Genomic DNA, 19,301 nt, shown 5'->3' with positions numbered 1-19,301 from the left:
ACCAAAAAAGCTACCCGTGCTCTCACCTCGGAAACGATCTTGGAACACAAGCCCAGTGCGCCAGCTAGCGTGACCTCGAGCTCCCCGACATCCAACACCCACCCTCGACTTGAACACGCAACTGACATATCTCACCGATCAGAGCAGGTCCCAGGTGGTGCAAAAGAGAGACAGAGCACTTGCACCCCTCTCTTTATACCCACCCAGGACCCTTTGGCTCCCACTTTCAATGCTGTGCGGCAGTGCCTGCCAGTGACAACCCATGCTGCCCGGCACCGGTGTGGTCCCCCCTTTTCTGATGGCCTGCAACCACACCTCCCAATACATTCCCCTGACTAAAAGCCAGGGCTTCTCCTGTGTGGGGATCCTGGCATATATTGGGGCACCAACAGAGACATGTTTTCTTGAAGTGGCATTATTAGTATTAAGGGGGAAAACAAAATAGTGTGGCTTCTTATGTGAGGATGATGACTATATATTTGTGCAACCAGTATGGACATGTTTTCTTTCAATCATATTACTGACATTATGGGAAAAGCAAACATGAGTTTATTCTTACGTGGGGATAATGACATATAGTGGTGCAGCCATCATGAACATCTTTTCATACATTGGTATTACTCCCAATATGTGGAAAGAAACCTGATTATATACTTATGTGTGATACACGTTGAAACACACGTGTATAGGCGTTTTATAAATGCCATATCATATCATATTGGTGCAGCCAGAATGGACTTGACTTAAAGTTGTGAAGGCAATTGCCCCTTTACGTACACTTCAGGATAAAGACAACCCGCTAGGGAAATAGGCCAGGAGATAGCGTTGCAAGGATAACATGGTTTATTCGTACAGAATACAGATATCAGTAAAGTGCTCTGCTGCTCGAGAGCGCTCTAATCTCTACAGTTACATACATGGGCTTAAAAACCCCAAAAGCATCATCCATATGGTACTAAAATGGGTGCCATCGGTTGTAGGCACCCTACACATAGGCTTGCTCTATAGGGGATGCCAGGCAGTAAATTGGTTCGTTCTTCCCCGTCGATCTGGATCCACGTGGGTCAGCTGGGCTCATCCTCGCGGTGAAGGTCGGACGCACATTAGGACATTGTTTCTATCTAAACTAAACATGCTAAGCCTGAATATTAACTCATTGTGGCAGGCACCTGGGTGACACAGGAAATGATGCCAGGGAGAAGGGAGGATAAAATACAGTCATGCTGCCCCACACATTCAGGGTCTCATTGATACCGCAGTTCCTGCACTCAAGGTCTCCACCCTGGGGTTTGATCTTTAATTTATCCCCCTGGACCCTCGTGTTACAAGGAGTATGTGTTGTTGATTGTAAGAGATACAGCTGCACATGCTCTTGAGTGGACACTTAATGGGGGTTGGGAAATGGGGGGCCGCGTGCTTAGCGGGAGATGCAAAGGTGTGGGGGTCGAGTCAGTGGTATGGGGCTGGCTCCGACCTGGCTGGGTGGGGGTTAGAGACCTAATGGCAGTTTAGTGGAGATGGATGGACGCGGCACGGAGACTGGTGTTGTCTCATGCTCTTGCAGGGCACATTCTGTTGCAAGATACTAAATATTCGCAACACTGAAGGGATGAGGGGGAAGTGGACTTTCGTGGGAACAGAGCTTTTGCAAAGCCAGTGTATTATACAGAGGTTGTGCCTTGTGAACTCGAGACGTGTACAGTGCGAGCCTGCAGCTTACCCCTTCTGGGCTTAAGACAAAATGGAGTCGAGGGCTGTGGGCTTTCCTAGTGCCATGCATCTACTTCTAAGCACTGTAGGGCCCTTAGAGGTTGCCCGATAATGTGGATTGCTCCCCCTTCTATGTTATATCACTTCGTATAGTGTTTGCCTGATTTGCAAGCGCCTATGGGGGTGTGATAGGCTAATTTCCATCACAACATTTGCATGAGTGGTTGATTAATCTACAAATTATCATAAGTACATTTGGGAAACTTCACAGTGTGCAGAGCTTTTTGGTTTTCATGACAGTGTCCCCAAAAATGCACGCAGTTCTTGAAAATCAATATTCACAAAATGAGTGCATGGTACATGCTGCTGCACATGGAGCACATTGTCATGTGTGCCAATGCACATAGCGTATTAAATCACTAGACAGGTGTAGTTTTCATCTGAAAATGGCATGTTATCTCAGATATGTCATGCATTACTAATAACTGCTGTGCAACTTTTCTGGGTATAAACAGGCATTAGATGGAAGATAATAAAAGCTTAATTTAAAGAGCTAGATAATGTTTATGTTTATGGATTACTTTCATCGTGGTGCCCTTAGTTTGCTCATTTGATAACAGCGGTACCTGATGGCACTTTTCCTTATGTATTCTTTGAATAATACTCCAGTTTCTTCCAATAAAACAGGGGACGCGCTCCCCAGTATTCATAGTGTCTATAACTTCAGGATAAAATCATCACCATGCAAACTTGTTCAGCCTGTTACAGAAATTCGGACAATGTTTATTGCAAACCAACCATCTCGAATATTATGACGATGCGTCATTTTTTCAAGACTTCAATTCAGAGTACATGCTGTGATTGCACTAACGCCATCTTAATCTTAGAACGCTGTAAACGGCTGGGTGCTCGGAGAGTGCTTTTAAACTCTGCGATTCGCCGAGTGTGTCAGCAGACACAGCTGGAATCTGCAAAGCAGCAATTGCTTCACAAGTTCACTTAGACCGATTTGTGGTTTTGGGATTTTTTGTCAAGTTTCAATGTAAGCAGTTCAGTAAGGGCATGGCAGGCAAGCTTTGGCTGACAATACCTAATTCTCACAGACATCCCAGGAGAAGAGTTTAACTCCCAGAGGAGTGCACAGGGACATGACCCTGAATATCAAAGTTATTGGCTCAACAGATGAAAGCTTCGTAGGCCAGAGTGATTTGAGATTGTTATTAACAGTTTTCACCCCATGAGCCCTTTTGTGAAAGCATGCGTGATATGTCGTGTAAAGTACCCACTACCGTAGGTTATAAGGATATTGCAAGGCACTGAGGAGTCACTGAGGAGTTCTGTGAGCAAATAGATGAATTAGAAAAAAGGACAAGTTTCTTTATGAGGTCACAGAGCTCCAAGGTGCACAGTTGGGGATATGTTATTCCTTTAACATTCATAACCACACGCTGTAAACCCTTTACTACATGGCCTGTTGCTTAATCTAATGTAACAGATATACCATTGCAGAACCAATTAATCAATGTACAATCTGTTTGGATTTTTAAGAAGCTACTATACGGCTCCTAATGTGTTTCAGAAAAATAGTGCAAAGAGTTTGATAAAATGCATAAGAAAGTGCTCGCTTCGGCAGCACATATACTAAAATTGGAACGATACAGAGAAGATTAGCATGGCCCCTGCGCAAGGATGACACGCAAATTCGTGAAGCGTTCCATAAAAAAATTTTTAAAAAAATGCATCAGAAAAAGTTTCCATTTTGTGCTTTAAAATACATGCAGATTCTTGCTCACATGCCTTACATTCCATAAGTGTGCAAATGAAACATTCCACTTTAAACAGTTTCTGGTCATTTAATGACTGTGAAATGTCACATAAAACTATTTTACAAGCAAGGAATTTGAAAAGTAGTCTCGGCTTTAAGTGGTGCAGTCACATCTGGAATTCTGCTCTCTGCAGGTTCAAGTTGCATGCATTGTGACGTCACAACTGAAGCCTAATAACTGATTACAGATCAGTTGTGATGTCACAACTAGTCTGAATTAAGGAAGTGATGTTCAGGCTTTTATACGGATATTGCACGTTGTCATGTATTATACAATCTTAGTACCCGTAGAGAGTCATGCAAAATGCAAGACGCATTCTGATTGGCTCTCACCGGGTCATTACCCGGCTGAGAATCCCTCAGTTCTCGTCCGGGATTCCGGCCTCCTTGTCCATGGCGGGGGGCTTGGCAGCCCCTCAGCCAATGAGGAGTCTCGGAGCGGGGCCATCCCCGCTCCTAGCCTCCCCACAACTGAGAGGCTGCCTTCGCCCCCGTCAGGGACTCAGGTAAGGTTTCTTTATAACTATGGGCCCCGGGGCATTACCTGAATCGGTAATGCCCCCGTCACTCAGGTCATATTGCTTAAATAATGGCTTTTAAAAAGGTACATAGCAAGCACATAAAATCAAAATAGTGTAGCTTGTACTGTTGAAAGCCAATAAAATAACATTAAACATTTTTGTGTAAATCAATTAATGAGACAGTCTGTGCCTCATTTAGAGTTTGGCAGCATTCCCACAGTATTTTTGGGCAAATACTGCCAAGCTCGGTTTCAATTTCCACCACTCAGTACGAAAGATTCACAGTGAGATTTTGAGTCGCCATATGACAGTGTTAATCTTTATTTTTGGAGTTGATTGGGGATTTGGCAGAGTACCACAGAGAGTATTTACACCCATGGTACATTATATCTCCACTGTGCTGGAGGTATTTCCTCCTCTTTCCTCCAAACCTGCGATTTCGATTTACAGGAAAGTGGCAGTAAAGTTGGGACAGTGGAATTCCTGCAATTTTACTGCTATTTTTTCCCACACCGTCACACTTGTAATAAGGCCCATTGTCCTGCTCAAATCACAAAAGTTGATAAGTTTGAACCACCGGAAGTGTTGCCCTAGATTTTCATGCAATCACAAAAAGGAGTCCACCATTCTGGGGACACCTGCGTCAACATTCTTAGGGGGAAATGTCATAAAATACTTGAGTAGAGGTGTGTTAGAATAAAACATCTTAATGATTATTTTTTAAGAAAACTGTTTCTGTCATATACATGTTTGATAGATGCACAATTTCTCCCTATCCACCTGAACAGAGTAAAACAAAACATGTAAAGGAAAACTGCATTTATAGACACCTCTTTTTGCTGTGCAAAGTTGTGGAGAAAACGATGCAAAACAAGCATTCGGTCAATAGTTAGACCAGCATGAACACTTCCTTGCATTTGACTCAGGGCAGATTTCTAATTGGTCGAGTAATTTACACCACTTAAGATGACTTGACTGAAATGTTACAATCAATATCAGTATCAGATAGACTGATTGGTTTGTAAGCTACTGTTGAAAGCATCTGCTTTTGTACAAAGGCACTATGATGGCCTTGTGTTATCAATCTAGGAAGCAACATTTCACAGAGAAATGAAGGAAGCAGCTCATCAGACGCAGGGTCTACAATTCAATTAGGCATTAAAAAACACCCGTAGGGATTCTGTTTGGGCCATGCCTTTCCTTTTGAAGGGTACTGCACGGCTTCCTAGATGTTTTTAACTGAGTTTGCCAACCTGACCAACTCTTCTTTGTTACCCTTGGCAACTTATATTTTGTGTGATACAACCAAAGCCAGGCAAACTTTATTGCTAGAACCTCGAATCATCCGAAGTTCAACTTCGGACATACATTTTAAAAATATCATCCAAACTTCGACTACGTGGCTTAAAGAGGGTCATTGATTAGAACTGCATTTCAGTGTCGGCTTCTTTCTGAGAGACTTGAGGTTGTTTCTGGTGCAAGCTTAGGAAAGTTAGGGAACGTTTAATAAACGTAAGATGTTTTAGTGCCGTTTAACATGTTTGGGTAGGGAGGAGGCGGTGAGTGACTGGGTTAGATTTGGGGTTGGTTCTGCTTGCGATACCCTATGTGATGTTTTTAGTAATATAAAATGGGCAACAACACAAGTACCTTCTGGAGGGAGATTGGAGAGATGGAATAACTGAGAGGGTGAACAGCTTGGGAGACTGTGAAAGACACATACACATAACTCTTGATTTCCCCCAGGGCAGCTTGTGTGAGATACACACTTTCCTGATTTTGGTTGGAGGGATCACAGAGATTTAGACAAGTGGGTGACAAACCGGTCATTGTTGAAGTGAGTGGATTAGCTACTTACCACTGGGTGACAAAATAAGAAGACAAAAGCACTTGCCTGATTCTGGTAGGTGGGAAAACCTGATATTCGAAGATGAGGTTGACACACCAGTCAATGTCCATCTCTCTATGTAAGTACATGATATATGCTCCTTGAGTGACACTTTGGAGGAAGAGCAGTAGGAACCAGAAATCCCTGAGGGCAGCATGTGGGAGAGACAAACTTGCCTGGATTGGGTGGGATGGACGCTACCAATTCAGTTATATGGGTGGCAGACAAATCAGCATCCGTCTCTTGGAATTAGTGTATATGACATGTGCTATTAGGTGAAACCTGGTAGGAACAGTGCAGACTCCCTGTTGGTTGTTTATGGGAAAGTGCATCTTGCAGGATTTTGGTTGGAAGGTGCATGAGAGATATGTGGTGGTAACGTTCACATCAGTTAGTGTCCATCTCATCAAGTGAGTATACGGGGCATGTGCCATCAGGGAACACCTAATAAGGGGAAGAGCAGGTGCAGCAGTAGGAGCTGGAATCCCTGGGTAATGCTCGAAGAGAGTCACAATCACCTGATTGTGATGTAAGGTAGCACTACAGATTTAGGGAGGTGGGTGAGACAAAAATCAAGGCTCCTCTTTTGAAGTGAGTGGTGAGACATATACAATTGGATGTGACCTTGGAGGGGAGCTGAAGGAGCTGGGGATCCTAGAAGGCAGCTTGTGGGAGAGTTAGACTCAACTGATTCCGGTGGGAGTGAGCACCAGATATTCAGGGAGGTGGGTATTCCTCACATTACTTTCCCCCTCTTAAAGTGATTGGATGAGACACATGCCATCTAGTGTCACCTCGGAGAAGGAGCAGGAGGAGCTAGGAATTGCCTGATTTTGGTGGGATGGGGCACCATAGATTCAGAAGTCAGTATGAATCTAGTGAAGTGAGTGAATATGACGTGCTATAAAATGACATCTGGGAGGAAGAGCGGGTTCTACCGAAAGGCTGTTTATGGGAGAATCACGCTTGCTTAATTTTGGTTGGAACGAACATTAGAGATTTGTGGTGGTGCCTGTCACATGAAGAGTGTGGACAAGACAGGTACCTTTAGGCGACATGCAGGGGAAAGAGCAGGAACAGCAGTAAGAGCTGCAATCCCTGGGTAATGCTCGCAGAGAGTCGCACTCACATGATTTTGGTCTAAAGGAGCACTCATTATGTTGACAGGATTCAGGAGTGGGTGACACACTAGTGAGTGTTATCCTCTTCAAGTGATTTGATGAGATACCTGCCATTGGGTGGCACCTGAAAGGAAGATCAGGGGGATCCAGGAGTCCTGTGGGCTGCTGGTGTGAGAGTCACACTGGTAGGAGGGAGCACCGGTGACTCAGTGAAAAAAAGGTGATGCACTAGTCAGTGCTTGTCTCTTGAAATGGTTGGATGAGTTGAAATGGTTGGATGAGACGTGTGCCATCAAATATCACCTGGGAGGAGGAGGAGCAGAGGGGAGCTGGGTATCCCTGAATCACATTTTTGGGAGAGTGATGCTCACCTGATTATGGTAGGTCAGAGCACCAGAAATTCTAAGAGGTGGCTACACACCAGTCTGTGTTTGTATCTTTAAGTGAGTGGATGAAACACATGACATTGGGTGACACCTTTGAGGATGATTAGGAGAAGCTGAGAGTGAGTGGCGGCTGCTTATGGGAGAGTCATGCTTTCCTGATTTTGGTGGTAGAGAGACCTGTTGGGAGGCATATGAATACATCATCCGTAGCTTTTACCCTTACCTCAGCCCAATACCACATAGGTGACAAACATTACTCAACCGTACTGCCCTTATCCCAGGCAGGTACAGCAGGACGTGGAGACAGTCTAAGCTGGAGGTGGCAAAAGCATTCACACTAAAGTAACCGTAAATAAGCACATACACTAGACACAAAGCATACATGCTCTCCACATGAAGAACGCATACATTAGGTAATATATGTATTTATACATGAAGAATATTAACATAGCATCCACAGACATGAAGAACACTAACATAACCAATGTAAAAATTGAATGTAATATGAATGACACACAAATATAGCTCACTAACATAGAAACAAGCATGTAATTGGGCAGCCATTTTCCTAAAAAATTGAGACTGCAGCATGCTTTTAAATGAGCAGGACCTCAGGAAAGCTCAAAGAGCCGAATACACAGAAATACAGATACATGCAGAGCTCACACAGTAGCTGATAATTAGTGCCAACGTTAAATTAAAATAAGGGAGGATGGGAACGGCAGATCGAAGGCACAAGATAGCAGTTCCCAAGATACAATAAGGATACTCCTAGATGAATTCAAGTTTTATAAGAATACAACCAATCTTTGATTGCCAGGTGCAATAACACAGTAAGTATAACAACTCCTTGAAGATTAGCTCAAGAGTGTCTCTGGTGGCAACAAGAAAAAAAAAACCACACATGTTAATACACAGTCTTCTATCATGTGACATATAATTGGAGAACACTGACTATTCACTAGAAGCCAACATAGATAGGGAACCTGCAGTACTCCCTAAAATCACACACAGACCCTGCAAGGTCAAGTACAAAGAGATTGCCCGGTCTCATGGCCTGAGAATGAGGGATGGTAACTTATTTAATTGAACAAAGGACAATCCATGGGCCTCTCTCCCCATATTCTCCATCTGGCTCATATCTTGACGACCTGTCAAGTGTCCAATGTTGGTTAGCAAGGAGCCAACCTTTCAAAACCCTTAGTGTCATGTCGCCCATTGAGTAGTATGCCAACCAATCTATTCTTACCTCTATAAAATTAGGGGTGGTTCAGGTGGAGCCATCTGATAGTTGTTACCCATTGAAATGTTTAACCCCTATATAATATACATGTAGCCAAACCCATTAACGTATCCCCAATTTCCGTAGCTTTTGTAAACTGAGATTATATTATGGCGTCATTGATGATGTATTTGTAGTACTTTAACAATTGTGTCTTACTAAAATGTCGAGAGTCACAAGATTTAAAGTCTTGTATGCTGTTAGGTTTTATTTGAATGATAATAAAAATGTATTTTGCCTTCTACTTTGTCTACTCCATCATTGAGTCTGGTTTGGACTGACTCCAGTTCCTATGGGTTATTTGGGACTTTTCAGACTGCCTTAAATCTGGAAGCAGAGGATGGTTGGCTAAGTGTCACCGGATTGTCGAGGAGTTCCCACAGTGTCCCTGAGGACTGAGGCGACGACCTGTGGAGAGTGAGAGCATGCGCAACAGAGAAGGGTAAAGAGGAGCCCTGTTTGGAGAGAAGTCCTGTCCAGTCCCCGTAGGCCTCCCCATAGGGCATGGAGGGTCACAGAGCAGACTCAACACCAAATACCTTTTGCAGATCTGTGGATGTAAGTATGACACAGGCATGGCAAAACAGGGTGATTTTTGTGTATTGTGGGATTGTGATGAAATAATAGATTAAGGAACGGAAAAGAGATATCTTCCAACATGGGTTGGAAAAGAACATGTTGTATGCTTCATTACGGGGCATTACTGAAAGAGACGGATACCTCACGGATACCTCACATAGAGTGAGATGGCAGTGTATTGTATTCTATTGTGTAGTGATTGCTAGTGCCAGCCTCATGTTGTGAGATAACTTAGGCTTTCTGGAAGTGGATTTTAGTATATAGTAGTGTGGTCTGGTGTGGGGGAAGTGAGGTGGGGCTGCTCAGAGCATGAGTGGCATTTTGTGGTGCCACTCAGAAAGATTGAGGGAGCAGCGAGGTAGGGTTGCTCAAAGTCAGTACTGCAACACATGCACCTATTTACATGCCGCATATAATGGAAAAAAGTTACAGAATAAGTTAGGTGTACTGGATCTATGGCCATTTTTCGAGAAGACATATAACGTAGCCTGATTAGAGGGAATGGATGCTTAATCAGCATGACAAAGGGTGTATAACACCCACGGCTCCGCCTCCTCTTCCCCAGTCCTCGACAGCACAGGGATTATACCTGTTACAAGTTTTAAAGGTAGCAGCAGGATATAGTAATCCCACATATGCACCTCCTGCATACAGCAGCAAAGACATTGTAAGTGGAGAGAAAATAAGAAAACAGAGACCAGTGTCCACATATGTAGAATATGATGAGCATCATAACTTACAAGGGAATCTAAAGGGTGCTTAGAAAGAGGTCCAGAGAGAGAGAGAGGTAGACAAGACGACAGGGTTGAGAAAGCAATAGTACCAAATTATTGGGTAGGAGGACAGATAATGCTTAGGTTAGATGAAAAGGGCATCAGCAAGTCCAAAGAGAAAGCAAGGGAAGTTACAAAAATACAGCAGAAAGAGGAAGAGAAAAGAATGAGAGAGAAAGAGAGCAAAGAAGAGCAAAGAGAGAAAGGGAGAAATAAACAGAAGAGATAGCAAGGGAGGACAGACGAGATGAAGACAGAGAAAGACAAAATGAATGAGAATAGGAAGAAAGGGCAAAGAAAAGAGGGGAATCAAGAGAAAGAGAGAAACAGCAAGGTGAAGAAAGGGAAAGAGAGAGGAGCTTAGAGAGGTGGCGCAAGGAGGTTGATGACCTTATGAGCAGACATGCAATATCAGAGAAAGAGGAAGAAGGCGTTAGGTGAAGGAGAATTTACAGTCTAGACAGGAACAGAAAAGAGGGCATTGGTTTGATAGGAAGTTGGAGGCAAGATCAGCAAGAGGAAGGAAGAAGCATATTGGAAGTAGTGATGAGGGGGACATACAGAATAGAGCCTCTTAGGAGACTTGATTTTGAGGACAGAGAGGGTGAGGAAGATGACAACACATTGACAGAAGAGGAAGATGATGAAGAGAGCGAAGAAGAGGAAGCTACATGGGCACCGTCTATAGACATGTGTGAAGGAAGAGAGGTAGCTTGGTCGGAATTAGAGGAATCGGCAGTGAGGCCAGAACCCATTGAATATCCAAAATGCCCAAAGGTACGTGCAAGCAGGTTAGAAGGGAGGACACTGCATGTAAATAGATTCTGAAATCTACCATGCCATAAGAGAGATAGCATGACTGACACAGTGACAAAGACAAAGGGTGTTGCAGTGTCTGATTGGGACACAGGGCTAAAACAATTCCCCTTATTAGAGAAAGGGAGGGATTAGCACAATATATACCATGACTGCAGACAGATAAAAACAACTTGTTTAATAAATTGCCATCACTAACAGCAGGGGCAGGGAAGTGGATTAACGAGTTGGAAAGAATGACAGCTGGGATGACACTAGCAGTAGGCGACATACAAAGCATGTTCACTGCCATGTTGGTCAATCATTCAGAGGACATCTGGAAACAGGTAGGGTATCCCGGGGTGACAGCCCAAAATAAAACGCATACAGGCCCCTATCAACAATTACAGAGCAGAAGTGTGGAGAGCAATTAGAATGCAATACCCAGATACATCAGATATGGGGGCAATTATGACACAGAAAATGGGGCCAGATGAAGACCCTGTGGTATACATACAGGAAATTCAAGATAAATGGAGACTAGAGACTAGAGAACTAGGGACAAAAATATCACCATTTTATATCAAATCTTAAATCAGGGACTCCCTGAAGAAGTACAGAGGCAATTAAAGAAAGTTGTGGAAATAGAGGCAAGCTCATGGACTGAGATACAATTGAATATTGTTCATCATTGCAGATTGAAACCAGAGAACACACAAACACAGATGAAACACCACAAGCAGTAGTAAGATATCTTGCCAATTTATACAAAAAGCGTGTTTTTCAATATATCGTAAACGCATTGTAACAGCAAAACATAACAGAAATCATTACTAGAGATACCCTTACTATAAATAAACATACCTGTGCACATGGAATAACAAAACACAACAAAAACACACACACACACTCACACACACACCTATGCAGCACGGAAAGAAAGTTGAGGAGAGGAAGAGAGAGGAGGCAAAGTTAGAGCAAAATAAATTGTCGAAATTGACAATGGAAGGGACTATTTTAACAAACATGGGAGAAAACATTGCCACACAGGAGGTCTTCTATGTGATTTCCTCAAAAACAATTGGTTGAGGGAGATTTTGTAGAATTTTCTTTTTTTTGTCACATTTCAATGCAAATGTAATCAGGGATACCCATGTGCACTCACCCATCCCCAACCCACCTTTTTATTTCCCAAACCCACCCCCCACATACAGTTGTGCTGAAATTCATCCGAAATATTTGACACATTCTCTTTCAATCAATTCAGCTGCAGCCAAACCTCCCTATCCCACAGGAGGCATGACAGCACAGCAAGGAGGATGGTTTAATGGAGAACAGCCACAAATTGAAAGACCGCCACAAAAGTGTTGGACATGTGGTAAAATGGGGCACATTTCACCTTTATTCAGAAGCAGGGGAGGAATACAGAAGACTTATCAACCAGTCCACACAAGAGCAGGGCCAGTCTGCCCCCTCACTATATAGTGCAGTATCACCAGATCACACATATAATCAGGCACTAGTACCACAAATACAGCAGACACAACAGGGATGCTACTCATTACACAGCAAACACCAATGCAGAAACAGTCACCAGCACAACAGAGCGCTGTGACACCATGGAATGTAAACATATTGCCACAAGTACCTACACCTAGATTAGGGGGTGTGACAGTAGTGAAAGGGAATCTTTTCCCATGTACGGGACTGAATATGTAACCACAATAGGACAGCCCACAGACAGATTTGATGTGTCCCATCCGATCATTTACAACAGACCCACAGGAGGAACAGGGGTTGGAGTGACCACAGGTGACAAAACATTTTTCTTTTTTGTGGATACAGGAGCTACCCGATCCTGTGTTAGAGAGGGAAAATTCCCAATGTTAGGCATTTCAATAGATGTGCAAGGATTTTCTGGGGTGACAACAAAGGTTCCTTTTACAGACAGTATACCCATAACCATAGGAGAACATGACATGGCTATGCCTTTGTTATATTCCCGACAGACACCAGTCAACATATTGGGAATAGACTTCATGAGTAAATTAAACATGATAATATTGTTAACTGAAGAGGGGATAATATGTTCCACCCAAGGGATCGAACCACGATGTGAATGCACAAGATTTCATAACAGCATTTTATGGTCAGAAAGCACAGAGAGGTGTGCCACTAAACCCCTCAGTGTTCCTTTATGAAGTACACATATTGCTAGACTGGCTACCAAGAATACAGGACAAAATATTGAGGTTACCCACAGAGTTCCTGTTTCACCCAGAAGAACCCAGTGACGTGGTAGAAGGGCAGATAATTACAAATGAGCTAGAAGCAACAATAGTAAGAGAAGACAAAGTAATTTTACATGGGATAGACAATGAAGATGTAAATTGGCTTAAAGTAATCACGCTAGATGAGGTAAATAGACTGAATGAGCTGACAGATGAAGAGTTGTTTACAGATGAGGACCCAGATGATGAAGTGATGTTTAGTATCAGTCTCACATATCATTTACACATTGAGGACAGGGAGATTCCCCAGAGAATGTAATTAGTGAGGAGAGTACCATCTTTTCTTCAAGAAGATTTAGTGCACATATCAAGCTCACTATGGTCCAGAAGTCCATATGATGCGGGACTTGTAAAAAAGAGTAGGGGCAGTCAAAATTAAACTAAAGAACAGGGCTATTTTACCATGAGTAAAACAGTATCCCATGTCAAAGTAAGCTGACAAGTGTACCTATGAAACTCTTTATGCAACTATTGCCATCTGAGTGCGACAGGGGCTATTAATGCCTTCAGAATCAGTAAGCAACACAGTTGTGTACCCAATTAAAAAAGCAACAGGAGGGTCATGGAGAATTATGCAGGATTTACACCCCCTGAATAATACTGTTGAGGCAGAATTTCCATTAGTGCCAAATCCAGCCACAATACTATGCAATATCCCATCCTGTTGGAATTGAAATAATATTATGCCTCCTACCTCAGTAATTGAATGTGTATTGGCCTACGCCAAGTTGTCTAAAATATCATGTGTATAGACTCCGCGGCAAGGTCTTGACCTTAACGAAAAGTAATGTAAGTCGCCATCTTGGAGTTAGCCGCCATTTTAGGTTCTCTTGAATTGTGGAAGTCACCCTGAACATCAAAATGCAGGCCGAATGACATCCTGAGTGAGATTCTGGCCGTTGTGACCTCCGCACACACGAATAATTAATATGCCTGCAGGCCACTTGTCAGGGTCGCGAACTGAGACCTTGTCCTATTACTGATCAGAATGCATACATTATAGGATTGACCTGGCAAGGAACCCTAGGCCTGATCCCAAGAATGGTTAACCCGCAAGGGGGTTGGCCAAGGGCTGGATAAAGGATATAAAGGCCCAAGTATTCCAATGTACGGTCTCTCTACTAATGCATCAAACCCTTGTTGAAGTTCATTACGTTACTCTGAGAGCCGAATAGCTATCCGTTTGTCAATTGACTTTGGTAACTGTTGTAGCTTTTAAATAAAGCACTTGTATGTCCTTTGTAACCTGTGTTGGTGTGTTTCTTTTGGGCTTCCCAGCCTCATATCAATTTTTATGTTTTCACAATCCAAAGAGAAATATGTTATGGTGATCAATTTAAAGGATGCCTTTTATTTCAATTCCTTTCCATCTAGATTCTGAATACTTGACCGCATTCACTTACTGCAGGGTTTGACTGCAACATACCTGCTTACCCCAGCGTTGCTGTGAATCACCCTCAGTCTTCAACAGAGTGCTGCAGATGGACTTTGGAAATGTACAACTTGACAGTGTGGTCATCCAATATGTGGATGACATATTGGTGTGTAGCACCATGGCGAAAGAGTGCAGGAGTGACTCATTGAAACTAATTACAGTATTGGCAGACAAAGGGTACAAAGTGGACAGAGAGAAATAACAATATTAACAGGAGGAGGTTCTATACATAGGTCAGCTAATATTGAAAGAAGGGAGCAAGGTGACAGCTGAAAGAGCAGAAGCAATCATGAAGACTTGCAGGCCAGAGACTGTGAAATAACTGTTTTGTAATTGAGAAGTCTGCTAGCATAACTTTGTATTGTTCAGTTATATTATACGTTGAGCATGCTCTTTTCGCCATTCTTGAAAAACCCAAAAGTACATTGACTACACAGAAAGCATCAGGCTAGGAGGTGAGTATATTGAATTCATTTATAAAAATTGTACGGTGTCAAGTGGAAAGCCCAACTAGGTTCATAGCAGAACCAGTATGATTGCACCAACTACACTGAATATCATGCTGAGATACTCCATGCAAAGGAAAATACCCTAGGAGGGGATGTTACTCTCTGCATTGATGGGTCATCATCGGTAGACCAGAGCACAGGTGAGAGGCATAGTGGCACAGCCGAGGTAAAGGCAAGAGAGAATGACAGCTTTGAGAAAGTGACAAGAGTTGGTAGCGTTGATCTTGGTGCTTAAACTGCATGGAGATGAGGAGGTAATGGTGTATTCTGAATCCAACTATGAAATGTCAACTTTACACGCAGGAAAGGTATGAGTTGTCACTTCACAGAATGTGCCAGAAAAAAGTTTTAATCAATTTAGTGTCCTTGGGTTTACACGTGTTTCGGCCACTGGCATTTTTTTCAAAACTGGACATAAACCTGAAAAGATGAAGAGATCATTTCTTATGCTTGCGAAAATATTCTTGTTGAATACTGGAATACCAAGAAAATCCTCATTCCCCAAAGAGTTGAAGAGATCATTTCTTATGCAACAACGCGGCTGTGAGGAGAACTTAGTTCCTTATATACAGGAACAAGGATTTTTCCAGTTTTTCAGCACTCAACAAGACATTTTCTGCAAGCATAAGAAATTATCTCTTCAACATACATATGACATACGAATATAGCTCACTAACATAGAAACAAGTGTGTAATTGGGCAGCCATTTTCTTGAAAATGGAATCCACAGCATGGTTTAAATGAGCAAGGGCCTCGGGACCTTGGGAACACTCCAAGAGCTGAATCCTCAGAAATACAGATCCTTGCAGAGCTCAGACGATAGCTGACGATAAGGCTAATGTAAAATAAGGGAGGATGGGAATGGCAGAATGAAGGCACGAGATTGGAGTTCCCAAGACGCAAGCAGGTCACACCCAGATTAAGTAAAGTTTTATAAGAATGCAACAAGTTTTTGTTAGACAGGTGCAGTAACACAAAAAGTCATATGACTCTATGAAGAATAGCTCAAGAGTATCCCTGGTGCCAACAGAAAACAACAGTTAATATTAGCTAAACCCTCAATAAATAGAAGGTAATTCCATTTAATACATGGTCTTCTAACACGTGACCTTTAATTGGAGAACACTGACTATTCATTAGAAGCCAACATAGGACGCCTGCAGTACTCCCTAAAAGCACAAATTGACACGAGCTACCGAACAAGGTCAAGTACAAAGAGACTTAATTGAACAAAGGAAAGTCCATGGTCTCTCTTCCCCTACTCTCCATCTGGATCATATCTTTATTTGCTTTTTACCTCTTTATTAGCATAGTCTTTTTCACACAAAGAAAATGAAAAGAAAAAAAAACAAATTAAATACAATGCAACATCAGGGATAAAACACCACAAGCAGTAGTAAGATATCTTGCAATTTATACAAAGGCCGTGTTTTGCAATATATTATAGACACATTGTAACAGCAAAACATAACAAAATCATTGCTAGACATACCCTTCCTATAAATAAACATACCTGAACACATGGAATAACAAAACACAACAAAAATGCACTCGCACACACACCTATGCACACAACCAAGCCCCTACCAACCACCTAGACACAGCACATCACACAACAATCAACACTAACCATATACATCATGATAAGGTGCCTATAGCTCCAGATAAAGGTCCTTCTGGTCCTGTTTTGGAAAGAAAACCCTGCTAAAACCAGACAAAACATGCAAATCAGTCAACCAAATCTCCACCTGCAGCTTGTTCCTTGTCTTCCATACCTTCAGTACCTGCTTCGCCGCCACTACCAAAGCTTTGTCAATCCATTGTCTATACCGTCTAACAACCTCAGAACTCCCGCTACCAGATACCAAAAGCTTTTTTAGGGGCACCAAGGATCACTCATTGGTAAAACCGTATCCAACCTGTGCAACACATCCCCCCAAAAATAGCAAACTCTGGAGCGACCCCACAACATGTGAATCAACAGTGCCCTGTTACTTAGCACAGCTCCAACATACATCATTGTCTAACAAGGACAAACCATGCATTTGTTCTGTGGTCCAATACAGGCATCCTAAAATCTTCTGTTTGGTAAGTCTCAGATTCAGGTACAACTGACTCATAAAGCCCACCTTTAATACATAAAACACCGTACAGGGAGATGAGGGAAATATAGCACAGGCAACGGTTACGTTTCCAATGGAATATTCAGCATACCTAATCTCTTTAATAGAAGCAACTCCAAAACCCTATATCTCCTTTTCCCTAGACCAAAGTTATGCCAGAGATCTGCAAAAGACACCATTTGCTTCTCCTGCAATACATTGCTTATCTTCAAAACCCTGCTTGAGATCAACTCCGCCAACACAAGGTCGTATTCCCAATTTGAAGCACTGGGTTGTGCCATATCAAGGCCCATAATGCAACCACCAATTCTGATCACTAACAATCAACCATGAAGCAAGTGCTTCTCGAGTTGCATCAGTCATAGGTAACCTATCTCTTACATTTGCCATTTTCCCCATTGAATAAATATTATCTACCAAAAATAGAGAGATACTATCCTTCTCTTTTCACATCCAAATTGCCTCTGGCGACCCCTCAGCTGCATAATAATGAGCCACCTTCTTCAGCGAAAATAACATGTGATAATTGAGGTCTGGCTATCTGAAGCCACCCTTGCGAACACTACGCATTAGCATGGGTTTTGGGATCTTAATTTTTTTTATTTTCACCCCATGAGAAATCCTGGAAGACCTTATCAATCCTCTTCAGTAATCTTTTGGGAAACCGTAAAGGGGGTGACTGAATGACATAAAGGACTTTTGGCAGAAGAGACATTGTAATGGCATTGACCTTAGCCCAAATACCCAAGAGCAACCTTTCCCTCTCCCTCTGATGCCTGAACAACACCTGAACCACTTTATTTACATTAAATTCTGCAATCTTCTTCAAATCCTGAATAAGGTAAACCCCCAAATACTTCACCTGAGAGTCCGAGAGTCCGACCACTTACAATTCCATATTGCAAAATACCCCTGCTGACAAGATAACGAGGACCTCATTATCCATTACCTCAATTTTCCTGCACCACCAAATTACAAGTTCTGGTGGAATTACCAGGGGTGGAATCATGAGTGGTAATCCCACTGATTCTTGGAGGAAAGGTGAATGATGTACCTCCAGCATGATGCTGGCGGTGAATCCTCCACTTTTCGTCAATGGAATTAACACTTGGAATTCCACCGGTGGTAATTATGCCAATGAAGTCCTATGGATTCCAGAAAATGGGGATTTACACCACATACCACCACCTGTAATACCATGGTAAATCCACAGGACCAAGTGGTGGTAACTGTAAATCCATTTGGTGGTATCTTGGAGGATTCACCTCCAAAATACCTTCAAACTAGTAATGAGGGCCAGAGATTGGAAAAGCCTCTGTTTTGTCCCAATTGAATATATGGCCTGAAATCCTACCCACCTTCTCAAAAGCATTCCTCAACAATACACTACCCTCACTCAGATTAGACAAAACCACAGCCATATTGTCTGCATAAGATAGTACCTTAATCTCCTTTCCCCCAATCTGAAGACCACGAATCCCCCGCTCCAGAAGAATATACGCTGCCAGTGGTTCCAAAGCAATGTTGGATAAAAAGGGAGACACACCCCTGCCTAGTACCCCTCATAAGGACCAAAAGAGTCAGAAAGTTCACCATTAATCGAGACCTTTGCTGTCACCGTGGAGAGCAAACAAATCACTGCCCTAAAAAGAACTGCACCAAATTACATTTTGAGCAATGTATACTCCAGGAGATACCAATTTACTGTCCTTCTCGGCATCCATAAACACTAACACTGTGTCTGAAATAATATCTTGTCGAAGCCCCAATATATAAAATATAGCCCTGATGTTATCATAACTGAACCTTTTCCTCATGAAACCAACTTGGGATTCATGTATCAGATTCCCCATAAACTTGTGTGTCCAATATTTTCGCTAAAATCTTGGAGAACAACTTAACATCCACATTGAGCAACATCAGCTGATAGTTCCCACACTTTCGGTGTTCCCTTTCCAGCATAGGAATCCATTTAATTAACCCCTCCTCAAAGTAGGACATAGAACCCCATCCTGCACAAATTAATTATATAACTCACACAAAAAAGGAGCCAAATTTGTCCC

General features: G+C 42.5%; 1 pseudogene; it reads left to right on the top strand.

Annotated features, from left to right (window-relative positions):
• Positions 1-3,327: 3,327 nt before the first annotated feature.
• On the top strand, positions 3,328-3,440 carry LOC138517082 (U6 spliceosomal RNA; annotated as a pseudogene).
• Positions 3,441-19,301: the final 15,861 nt, after the last annotated feature.

This window comes from Ambystoma mexicanum, chromosome 6q (assembly GCF_040938575.1).
Source record: "Ambystoma mexicanum isolate Mex_15411 chromosome 6q, UKY_AmexF1_1, whole genome shotgun sequence".
NCBI lineage: Eukaryota > Metazoa > Chordata > Amphibia > Caudata > Ambystomatidae > Ambystoma > Ambystoma mexicanum.
The sequence above is the reverse complement of the archived record's forward strand: the minus strand, read 5'-3'. Positions and strand labels throughout refer to the sequence as shown.